The following is a 12,839-nucleotide window of genomic DNA, read 5'->3' as shown; positions in this document are numbered from 1 at the left end:
GTAGGGGCCGCGCGAACGCAGGCCCCCACTGCCACAAATTATGACGTAGGCTCTCCCAACTTGGGGAGACCTTAGGGTAGCACCCCTCCCAAGTGCAATGGAGGTCACTACCCTAGGCTATGGATCTTTCTGATCATCCATCAACCCCGTCCAGGTAAGTATGTTGTAAAGTAGCAGCTTGCCTTTTATTTATACTCCAGCATTTTGCTCCACTGCCATCACCTAGCGATGTGGGAGTTATCATCTCAGAAGTCAGCAGCCCTCTTTTTAATCACAAAGATTTGGTTTTTCTGTTATTATTTTCGTTTTTTTGGTGAAAAGATAAGATGAATTACATCAATTACATAAAAGTACCATTGACTTTATCTTTTTGTAAAAATTCTAAGATTTCTTTAGGTGCTTCATCAAAGACCTGCAAGGTCGATTTCCAATTCAAGCTAAGTTTAGCAAGTCGATCTACTACCAAGTTCTACTCTCTCGGTATGTGATTGATCCTCCACTGTCCTTCAAACTTCATGATACGTTGAGTCTTTCTAAGCACAGTAATTCCTGGATCCTCCAATCCCAAATTGGTCAAGGCGTGGGCTACTTCAAGGTTATTAGTCTGAATTATGGTCCTTCTATATCCTTTATTAAGTAAAATAACGATCCCATCTAGGATACCCCAAACTTTAGCCTCAAACGGTGAACAGACACCTAAATAGCGACTGAATCCCATAATCAAATTTCCATCCCTATCTCGTACCACGCCTCCTATTGCAGCATAACCAGTTTCTCTCGCCACAACACCATCAGTTGACAAAAGTACCCATGTATTATCAGAAATATTAATAGGGTTCAAGTTGGAAACATTGCTTTTGTATCCACTAAAGTATGATTCAAATTGGCGAGCCCAGCTAATAGAGACTTTCACCACTTCAGTTGTTGACCAAGAAATATTCTGAAAGATAAAAAGATTATTATTATTCTAGATACACCAAGCAATTAATCCAGAGAGGCACGACCAAGTGACTCCACTATCCTACAATCTCACATGGCAACAAAGGTTAGATGAAAGCCAAACCTGGAATGAGTCACAAAAGAACCTTTGCTTTAGATGATTTGAAAGCACATGCATCCACACATCTTTCATTGTCGGACAATCGCAAAGAACACGGACCATATCCTCAAACTCATGTCCACACACAATGCAAGAATTACTTTGACCAGTCCCCTGCCTTGTACGCTCCGAATTAGTAAGAAGTCTCTACTTAAAAGCAAGCCAAAGAAAAAATCTCACTCTCTGTGGACCCTGATATTTCCAAATAGTCTTCCAATTCTACTCTTGAGAACTCCAAGTGTCTTCTTTTAAAGTCTAAAAAGCATTACGAACTAAAAAGGAGTCTAACGTCGATCGAACCAATATCACCTTGTCCGATCCTGAATCTAGATGAGGAGGAGGGATACTGATAATTCTATTAATCACATCTTCAGGCAGCCAGACACGAAACAAATCCAAGTTCCAGCTTCCATCAGAGTTGACCAACTCCCTAACAAAATAATCCAAATCAATGTTAGTAGAAGATGGAATTTTTTAGAGTAAAGGGCCCATACTTAGGATCCAAAAATCTTTCCAACAATGAACACTTGCACAATCTCCAATAGCCCAAGCTAAGTTTTCACGAAGTAGCAGTCATATCTCAGAAAGAGACCACCATGAATGTGAGCACTGACTCCTATTAATAGTCTTTAGGATCTACTCTTTCCGTCCATACTTAGATCGAAGGACGCGAACCCATTAGGCATTACTCTTCGAGACTAAATTGAATCCAATAATCATTAGAAAAGACATGTTTTGATCACTCAAGTGCCGAAACCCAAGCCCACCTCAAGACCGTGGCTGGCATATAGAGTCCCAACCCACTAACGACATTTTTGGGTGACCATCAGCACAACCCCAAATAAACTGTCTGACCAATCTTTCAATTTCTGTACAGACTCCTTTTGATATCAACATCGACTGCATAAAATAAGTAGGAACGAAAAGTAGTACTAATTGGGCCAAGGTGATTCTTCCTGCTATGGAAAACTTCCTCACATCCCAATTGTGAAGCTTATGCCTTACCTTATCAACCACAAAACTCAAGGTATTTTTAGTTACTCTATGATAAGCTATAAAAGTAATATATTTTAATCTAATTCTTAGCGTGTTTTTGGATGATTAATGATGTAAATTAGTGAATTTGATGCTCCTAATCCTTTAAATTCATGTTTCTATACTTAGGAGAGCATTGGGGAGTGAAAGGAGCAAAAAACGAGCCAAAATTAGACGAATAGTGCTATTTTCAGGATCCACATGGCCTGGCCACACGGTCTGGCCACATGCCCATGTGCTAGCCCGTGTCGATATTGCACCTTGTTTCCTACACACGCGAAAAAACCCAATTTTTAAGTTTTCTAAGAATTCTAAATTCTATAATTATCAATTAGAAGAAAATCTAACGGGGCATTTAGAGAAGATTGAAGAAAAGACTCGAAGAATGCCATCAGAATCAACTCAGAAGCGAATCTCATTCAAGATTGAAGATCTCCAATTAATTTCCTTGAAGTTTTATTGAGTTTATTTATGTCTTGTTGTTATCCTAACTTTTAAATGTTTCTATTTAGGATTATGAACTAAATTCCCTAGATACCAAGGGAAGATGAAACCTATGATGAATCTTATTATTTAATTTTTATTTTTACGCGATAAATAATTGATTCTTTTTCTCAATTATGTATGCTTATTTCATGTTTTAATATTTTTAAGATATTAGTTCATGTTTAATGTGCTTATTTCAGTAGAGCAAAAGTCCCTTTTTAAGAGTAGATCTAGCGTAATTGAGTGGAATTGCATGCAATCCTAGAAATAGGATGACATAAATCTATTGGATTAGAGTCAAATCTAATAGGGAAATCCATAGATCGAGTTAATGTGACAATAGGGGTTTTAATTAGAAAGAGATTTCAATTAATCAACCTAGAGTTAGTTGTTCTTACTCTCAAAAGAGATATTAACATAATTTAGGGATTTCTACGGATCAAGACACGAGTGAATAAATCGTTTAAATTTAGATTCATAATAATAAGTGAAGCCTAGGTGGATTCTTTCCCGGGTATTGTCTATCTCATTGGTATCTTTGGTTATTTTCCTATTTTATTCTCTGTTGTGTTCTTAGTTAAATTAGTTTAGTAATTTTAGATTAAAAATAATCACTCTAATTTATAGACTAAACAATAGAAAAACAGTAATTACTAGTACTTTTAGTCCTCGTGGATACAATATTCCTTACTCACCATAGCTATGCTATTGTTTGATAGGTGTGCTTGCCTTAGTCGTATTTATAGTTAGTTTAGTGACCATCACTCTATTATGAAGAAGAGAGACACCTAAATAAGTGCTAAGATTCTAACCTGAAATCTCGCAAAACCGATTTAGAATGTTCTTCAATAAACGCGCTTGATCAAATTGAGCTTTGCAAAAGATCATCAAATCATCGGGAAAGAACAGATAGGAGATTGTTGTACCTGTTCTTGAAAGCTGAATAGGTTCCCACCTACCAATATCAATATCCGACCGAATAATATGCTCCAACCAATCCATGCACAACATAAAAATATAAGGTGATAAATGATACCCTTGACGAATTCCTCTAGCTGGCTTAAACTTCTAGGTTGGCACGCCATTCCAAAGTATTTGCATAGAAGAGGAAGATATAGCTGACATTATCACTTTCCGCAAGAATTCAGGTATCCCAACAGCCATCAAAGAAGCACATATAAAGTTTCAACTAACTCTGTGATATGCTTTCTCCAAATCCAACTTAATAGCCATCCAAATTTTCCCATTTCACTTGTAGCGCATAGAATGTATGACTTCTTGGGCTAAAATGATATTATCAGATATGTTCCGACCAGCTATGAATCCAGCATGTTCCTAGAAAATAAGGTTGGGGAAAACCAACTTAAATCGGTTAGCAAACACTTTCACACCAATTTATACAGCACAAAACACAAACTAATAGCACGAAATTGACTGAAATCATCGGGGCAATCCTTTTTGGGGAATAGAACAATTAGAGTATTATTCAAATCCTACTCAACCGGTTGTCCAACAAAAACTCCCTTAACCCAATTGCAAATATCATTACCAAGAATATCCCATTGGCTTTGAAAGAAATGAGCATGATAGCCATCACTTTCGGGAGCTTTTAAAGGCACCATGTCAAATAAAGCCCTTTTGATCTCTTCATTTGTGATTGACTCCTTCAAGAAAGCAATCTCTGAAGGGTTCAAACGTGGAAAGCTACTATTTTCCGCTTTTAAAAGGTAAAAAGAACTGGTTAACACAACAGGTATATATATAATAAGCATATTTAATAAAAATTTATATAAGAAATTAAATAATAAAGTTTTAATTGAAATGATTAAAATTCCCTGTATCTTATGTTCAAGTCTCCTTATAAATTTTAATATAATGGAGGTATTAATACAATATATTTAATTAACACGAAAGTAAGGTAATAAATGCCCTATAAAATGTTTAAATATGAGATGAGTAGTAACACTTGTCTACTCGAGCACATAGAAAATAATCGACTGTCCATCTCTAATATGGTTATCATCAAGGGGCAATCTATGCAATCAACTTCAACATCTCAAAATTGAAAGGTGTTCGAAGCTAAGTGGCTTATTTTTAAATGCCAAATTACCAGTAATGCTTGAACATCTAGTTATTTCGGGTTTTCCTGTGTTGGAGCCCAAGATTTCCATGGAACAGTTGATCTCAAAAGTATTAGAATTTCAAATGCTGAAAATATTAAATCATTACCAAGAGGATTGGACAAGCTCAGCCATCTTCAAGAGATTGAAGTTAATGGGTGCCCAAGTCTGGTTTCATTTGAAGAAAGTGGGTTGTCCACCACAAATCTCAAAGTTCTCTCAATCCAGTATGGTGAAAATTTTAGAGCCCTTCCCAAGTGCATCAACAACTTCACCTCCCTTGGAGAATTGAAGGTGGTTTATTGTTCGGATGACATATCCTTTCCAGAAGAGGGTTTCCCTACCAACCTCACATCACTTGAAATCTCAAACGCACCCAAAATTTATACATCACTTGTTGAATGGGGATTTAACAGACTCGCCTCTCTTCAACAACTGGATATCAGCGGTGAAGGATGCTCAAACGTGGTGTCATTTCCAGAAGAAGGCATAGGAATGACGCTGCCTCCTCCTCTCACATCTATCCGCATTCGAAATTTTAAGAATTTGGAATTCATGTGCTCCAAGGGCATTCAACACCTCACCGCTCTTCAAGATTTAGCGTTCATTAATTGTCCTAAGCTCACATCTCTTCCGGAAAAGGATATGCTTCTCTCGCTTGAGCGTCTATGTATTTGGGGTAGCCCGTTGCTAGAAGAAGGGTGCCCACATACCTTATGTTAAAATTGATTTTAAAGTAGTCATCTCGAGGGATTGAAATTTAAGCAGCAAAATCTGGCATCGATGTCTCCACACTCAAACCACAGGTGTGGAACCATTTTAAACATTTATCAAATTTATAGTTTTTTTTGTTCGATAATAGCAATCAGTCTTATATATTTTGTATTCAATTTTGACGGCATTGAAAGCTAATTGAGGGGAAACAGTGGAGAAACTCAATTTATTTAATAGAGCGGTTAGTTAATTCGCTGCAACATTTATTCAGCAAACTGAGTGTTCTGTTTTCATTTGCATCTTCTAATTTCTAAGTTTCTATATGTTTGCTCTCGTCCTCATCCTTAAGGATTTTAAGTTTGGAGCAATTGTTCAACTGCAATTGTATATGGGAATGGGATTTTATTTAAAACTATTTGACATTTCATTGTACTATTGAAGGATGTTAGGATGGCTTTCCTCTGTTTTCCTTCTTAAAAGGAAGTGGAGGAGCCAAATATGTTATTTATCCAGCCTTCTACATTCATTCAGCTTTGAGAACTATGGAATTTGCAGGGTCTTGGTTAAGGAGGCGCACCTTCGAGTGGCAAAATTTTATGGAGCCTGTGGACATCTAACGAGGACAATACCAACTTATGGGCACGACACAGGGTGGTGGCAAAAGGAATGGAGTGGTAAGTTAATTTTATATTGCTTTTAGTATCATTTGTTACTATCTACAATTCAAGATGTTGTTTCCAATTTCATCAGTGTCTCCACACTTTGTCTACATTTCATTACAGTGCATCACAAATAAAAAGTTCAGCCTCTCTTAAGTCTCCATTGATGATTTATAGTATGCTAGGATATTAATGCAGTATTGTTTTTGACATTTTAAGATTGAAAAAAAATGTTGGTCATTGATGACCATTTAGAACCTTCCTCAAAGTTTGTGGATAATTATTGTGGCTAGATATTTTATTTTATGATGCAAGCCCATCGAAATCTCCATTCTTTAATAGTGAATGTCATTTTTGGTTCAACTCTTGGATGTAAGGAATATTCCCAAACCACGTATATCATTGTGTTCTCTTTTTCTACTTGCTTTTCTTGTTTAAATTTTGTTTTTTTTTTTTTTGCTAAATCCAAAACTTCTATACTTGTATGCTAAAGTAAACCCAAAAGAATCTTCCTCATGCTAGGGATGTCAATTGGGCGGGGCGGGTGCGGCATCCCCGTCCTGCAACCCGCTGCAGGTACAAAACCCAAAACCATCCCCGCTTTGCGACCCGCAAGACTAAAACCATCTCCGTCCCACCACCCATGCAGGTTCCTAGACCCACCTAATCCCTGCTATACCCGCCCCACAACCCTCTTCATATAATATATATAAGTATCAATTAAATAAATATAAATTAAATTTTTTCTGAAAAATGTATGAAATACCTATCCTCCGGACTCCCACAACATATGAGGCATTATTCCAATTGGGTGCGAAAGTGGGACGGGACCCAGCGAAACTTGTCCTACTTATGCTCCTACTGACACATGACACATATCCACCATGCTTTTTTTTTTCTTCTTTTACATTTGATAAAAGTGATTAATTTTCAGTTTCAATCTTTATATTATATTTAAAGTTGACATTTAATTCTTATACTTTAATTTCTAACACAATTTAATCTTTATATTTTTATAATGTTATTAATTAGTTTAATATTTTTATAATGTAATTAATTAGTTCAAATAGTTAATATCGTTAACTTTTCAATTAAAATATTATGTGGTTATATATAATTTGAAAGTAGATTTATAAATCCAAATGTACGAAGCGTAGAGACGAATCATGATTGTTTGAACCGGACTGCAAACCAATATAGATTAGTTGAACCAAGCAAAAAAAAATCAATTGAGTTGTTTTTTTTTTGTTTTTTATTGATTTATTCAATCGGACAATACAAATTCTAATGGCTTGACCAATTCAACCACCAATCCGATTCTGAAAATCTTGCTTAAGATATATCTTAATTTTCAAAATTTTACTTTGCAATTTGATATAAACAAATCATCAATTTAATGCGAAGCGTGGAAAAACCATACTAGTAATTTTATTATTGAAAGGACCACAATTAGTGCATAACAAATCATAACAAACTCATTCTCCTTCATAATTAGATGAAAATTTGTAATTAAAAAGATCTGTCAAAAACCCTCAAATGGATAGATATTACACCTTTTAATGGATGATTCTTTTATATAAATAATTATTATATCATAAAAGTGTTCAAAATCATTTTAAAATACTTTTATGACTATAATTACAATTATTATGAGGTGCAGCATTAAAAAATCATTAGCAGAAAGATTAGATAATTATTATATTTAGCTTGTGATGAAGATCATAAACAGAAGATTCATACTTGTACATTATTAAGAAAAAAAAAAAAACTTTATCCCACTTCAGTCCAATAAAAGCTGCATAAATTATGAACAAAATAAAATAAAATAAACGGTACACGTATAAATGCAGGCAGATGAGAAATGCGAGGGTGCTATAATTTCCTCATCAATACGATGCTAGCCTCCAACCACCACTTGGGGTCCGCCTCCAACCACCACTTGGGGTCCATCTTCTTCATCAATATTCATTGACTTCCAACTCATTGTCTCATAGTCTGAATAATTAGATGCTTAAAAGACATAGTGCCAAGTTCTTCAACTTTCACTGATTATACAGTATTCCCATCTCCACTTCTTTCAGCTTTTTGGGCCCTGAATTCCATTTTGCTTGTCCTGTTGGGGATTTTGTAGGAGCAAAGGAAGAAAAACAGGACACAAGACAAGGCAACAAGATGCAATAAAATTTTTTTACTTGCTCACAAATGTGCAGCAAGAGAGCTTATGGCTGATAGCTTATTTTTGCTCACTTATTCAATAAGAAAACAATATCTTTATAATCAAAATGTTGAGCAATGGACTGCAATGCAACAAGTAACCAACATGACGCAGTTACAGCAAGCAGCTTTGGAGCAGAACCAGAAGCTGTCCATGTTAACACAATGGCAGCAACAACTAAACAAATGAAGCATCAAAGAGCATGAGCTCTCAAACAGCAAACAAAAACGAGAAAGAAAACAAAACAGAAAACTCAAAACAGCATGTAACCGAATGGAATACATTTACTTTTTCATTTCATTTGAAATATAAAGTGTTACAAAATTAGTATGACAGTTACCTAAACTTGTAACTGCTCCCATCAGTTTTGGCAAGTTGCAATACAAAATAATACAAATTGAAAAGCTGAATAATTCAGCCATTACATCTATCAAATTCAAATCCTAACAACTCTAAAAGTCTAGTTACATTTTAGCTTGGATAGCATTACAAAATGATCAAAAATAAGCAAAATGAATAAGCAACTTCTGGTCCTGCTCGAATGCTGGTATGCTACCGTTGCTGGTGTGCTTCATGGTCTTTTATTGCATTGCAGTCCATGCTCAACACTCCTCCTTGGACTGTAGGCAACAAACACCAATCGAATCCCTTAGGAATTCAAACCTGATAGTACCAAGAGGCTTTGTCAAAATGTCAGCCAATTGGTCTTGTGAGCTACAATGTGCAAGACTTATATCTTTGGATTGCACAGTCTCTCGAACAAAGTAAAATTTGAGCTTAAAATGTTTTGTTTTGCCATGAAAAACAAGATTTTTGGAAATAGCTATTGCTGACTGATTGTCCACCATGATTTCAGTAGGCTCAAGTTGTTCTTCATTTAAATCACATAACAACTTCCTAAGCCAAATAGCTTGACTTACTGCTCCAGCTGCTGCTATGTATTCAGCTTCAGCAGTTGATTGAGCAACTGTTTGTTGCTTCTTTGAGTTCCAACAAAAAATTCCAGAACCAAGTGTAAAACAATAACCTGAAGTACTTCTCATGTCATCGACCGATCCACCCCAGTCACTGTCTGAGTAGCTAGTTAATTTTAGCTCACTCCCTGACTTGAACATCACACCAAACTTCAAAGTTCCTTTGACATACCTGAGTATTCTTTTTGCTGCTTTCAAATGAGATGTATTGCAGCTGTGCATGAATCTAGACAGTAGATTGACTGAATGCATAAGATCAGGCCTAGTTGCTGTTAAGTAAAGCAAATAGCCAATTAAACTTCTATACTCCCTTTCATCCACCTTTTCTTCATTTCCAAAACTGCTTAGTTTCTCTCCTATGACCAAAGGTGTGCTCACTGATTTGCAGTTTTCCATGTGGAATTTAGTGGGTATTTTCAAGGCAAATGCATGTTGACTGATGAAAATGCCCTGATCAAACTGGTTTATCTCCATACCAAGGAAATAAGTCATAATTCCCAAGTCTGTCATATCGAACATGACTTGCATTTTCTCTTTGAATTCTTGAATCAGCTCAAACTTGCTTTCAGTCACCAACATATCATCCACATATATTGACACGATCAGAAAAGTCTCATCTTTGGACTTCTTCACAAACAGAGTTGGCTCACTCAAACTCTTCTCGAAATTTAGCTTAGACAGATATTCATCTATTCTGTCATACCAGACTCGAGGAGCCTGTTTTAGTCCATAAAATGCCTTCTTCAGCTTGTAAACCTTGTCCTCCTTCCCTTGAACTTTAAATCCATCAGGCTGTTCAACATAAATTTCCTCTTTAAGGAAACCATTGAGGAAAGCTGACTTGACATCAAGCTGGTGAACCTTCCACTGCTTCTGTACAGCCAAGGCAAACAGAAATTTTATGGTGTCCAGCCTTGCTACTGGGGCAAATGTCTCTTCAAAGTCAATGCCAAACTGTTAGCTATACCCTTTCACCACAAGCCTTGCCTTGTGCTTGCTCAGAGAGCCATCTGCATTGAATTTGACCTTGTAAACCCACTTGACACCAATTACTTTCTTCTGATCAGGTCTGTCCACTAAATCCCAAGTGTCATTCTAGTGGATCATGTCAATTTTAGCCTCCATGGCCTTCTTCCAACTCTTGCTTCTAGCAGCTTCTTCATAGCTTGAGGGTTTAACAATAGCTACATTGCATCTCTGGTAGATATCAGCAATGGACCTGGTCCCTCTCACAGGTGCATCATCAACATTGGTTACTGACTTCATTTTCTGCCAATTCCAGATTGCTGTCAACTTGTTCTTCTTCAAACTGACTTGTGTTTGAGCCATATAGACTCCAAAACCTTGTTTCATCAAATTTAACATCCCTACTTACCAAAATCTTCTTGGTTGAGGGATCAAATATCTTGTAGCCCTTCTTACATCTACTGTAGCCAACAAATATGCTTGGTACAGACCTTTTCTCAAGCTTGGTTCTTCTTTCTGCTGGTACAAGAACATAACACATGCAACCAAATATTTTTAAGTGAAAAACAATAGGTTTTAGACCATACCAAACCTCAAAAGGGGTTTCTTGTCCTTCACAGTATGTGTTGGCAGCCTATTGAGCAAGTATACTGAGGTATTGACACCTTCAGCCCAAAAGATGCTTGGAAGCCTGCTTTGAAACAACAAACACCTGGCCATGTTCATCACTGTTCTATTCTTCCTCTCACTCACTCCATTTTGCTGAGGAGTGTACACTGTGGTCAACTGATGATGGATCCCAGCCTGCTCACATAGCTTCTGAAACCTTTCAAACAAATATTCAGAACCATTGTCTGTCCTTAAGGCCTTAATTCTGCAGCCTGTTTGATTTTTTGCCAAGGCCTTAAACTTTCCAAACACTTCTGACTTCTGTTTCATAAAATAAACCCAGAAAAATCTAGTCAGATCATCTATAAACAGTATAAAATACTTACTGCCATCCAATGAAGGGGTTTTCAATGGTCCACAGACATCTGAGTGCACCAGCTCAAGTCTGTCTCGAGCCCTCCATTCTTGGTTAGCTGGAAAAGGCAATCTAGCCTGTTTACCAAGTTGGCACACCTCACAAACTGACTCACTTGCATTAACCTTAACCATGTCTTCTGTCATACTCATTTGTGCAGCAAATCGAGTGACCTGAGATTGACATGGCCAAACCTTTTATGCCAAAGATCAGTATTGTCAACTGAACTTGTATAGGCACTTTTCTCAAGCTGACTTACATCCAGTATGAAACATTTGTCTCCCATAGGTGCTGAGACAATCTCCCTACCATGAGCATCACTTATAACACAAGAATTATTCTTGAAAACCAGAGAATAACCTTTCTTGACTAACTGACCTACACTGAGTAGGTTCTGATCTATTTCAGGCACATAGAGAACATCTGAAATAACCTTGTTACCTGAATCAGTGTTGATCACAACATTTCATCTGCCCTTAGCTTCAATCAAATTTCCATTACCTATCCTGACCTTTGAGACATAACTTCTGTCAAGATCCTTGAATAAGCTCTCATCAGCAGCCATGTGGTGTGAGCAACCACTGTCCACAAGCCAACTACACTTGCTGTTGACTGCAAAACATAAAGTAGTGAATACATGCTCTTCCTGAGCTTGTAGATCCTTAGCAGTCTTGGCTTATATTGGTTGAGCTTGTGCCTTTTCATGATTTCTACAATTTTTCTCATGGTGGCCATACTGCTTATAGCTTTTACATTGGATATCTGGTTTGTTCCAACAAAATTTCTCTAAGTGATTGGTCTTCTTGCAGTGAATGCATGGTGGAAACCTCCTTCTGCCTGCTTCTTTCTTTGCTTTGTCCATTCTTTCAAACCAAGGTTTCTTAGCTTTCTGATTTGAGCTAGAACCTTCTCTGACTTTTGCTTGAAAGGCTCCTTCAGGATTCTCCTCCTGTCTGCTAGCCCTCCTCTGCTCGAGTGCATAGAGAGAATTAACTAACTTAGACAAGAAAATGGTTGTGAGGTCCCTCGAGTTCTCCAGTGAGGAGATTTTTTATTCAAATCTCTCTGGAAGAGTGGTAATCACCTTCTCAACCACTCTACTGTCACTGAAATCCTCTCCTAGGAGTCTAATGTTGTTGACAGTAGCCATGATTCTATCAAAATACTGCTTGATAGTTTCTGACTCTTTCATTTTTAGATTTTCAAACTCCCTTCTCAGGTTGATGACTTGTTGCTGCCTAGTCTTGTCTGATCCGATGAGCTCCTCTTTCAGCCTGTCCCAAGATTACTTAGGAGAGTCACAGGCCATGATGCGAGTGAAGATCACATCAGACACACCATTCTGTAGACAGGCCATGGCTTTGTACTTCTTGGCTCGTTCCTCACCATGTTGCCTAATCTGAGTAATAGTAGGATTTGCTCTTAGTGGTGGTGGCTCGACATCATTTTCAACTGCACTCCCCAGATCAAGTGCTTGGAGATAAGTCTTCATTTTGACTACCCAAATGTGGTAGTTATCTCCAGCAAAAACTGGTGGTGGAGGAGGA

At 37.1% G+C, this 12,839-nt stretch overlaps 1 non-coding gene across 1 annotated transcript; it reads right to left on the bottom strand.

Moving 5' to 3' along the window:
* On the bottom strand, positions 1-162 carry LOC128035216 (U1 spliceosomal RNA). The gene has a single exon (XR_008191616.1). It is a non-coding gene; the product is annotated as a U1 spliceosomal RNA (small nuclear RNA).
* Positions 163-12,839: the final 12,677 nt, after the last annotated feature.

The sequence above is a fragment of the Gossypium raimondii genome, chromosome 11 (assembly GCF_025698545.1).
Source record: "Gossypium raimondii isolate GPD5lz chromosome 11, ASM2569854v1, whole genome shotgun sequence".
NCBI lineage: Eukaryota > Viridiplantae > Streptophyta > Magnoliopsida > Malvales > Malvaceae > Gossypium > Gossypium raimondii.
The sequence above is the reverse complement of the archived record's forward strand: the minus strand, read 5'-3'. Positions and strand labels throughout refer to the sequence as shown.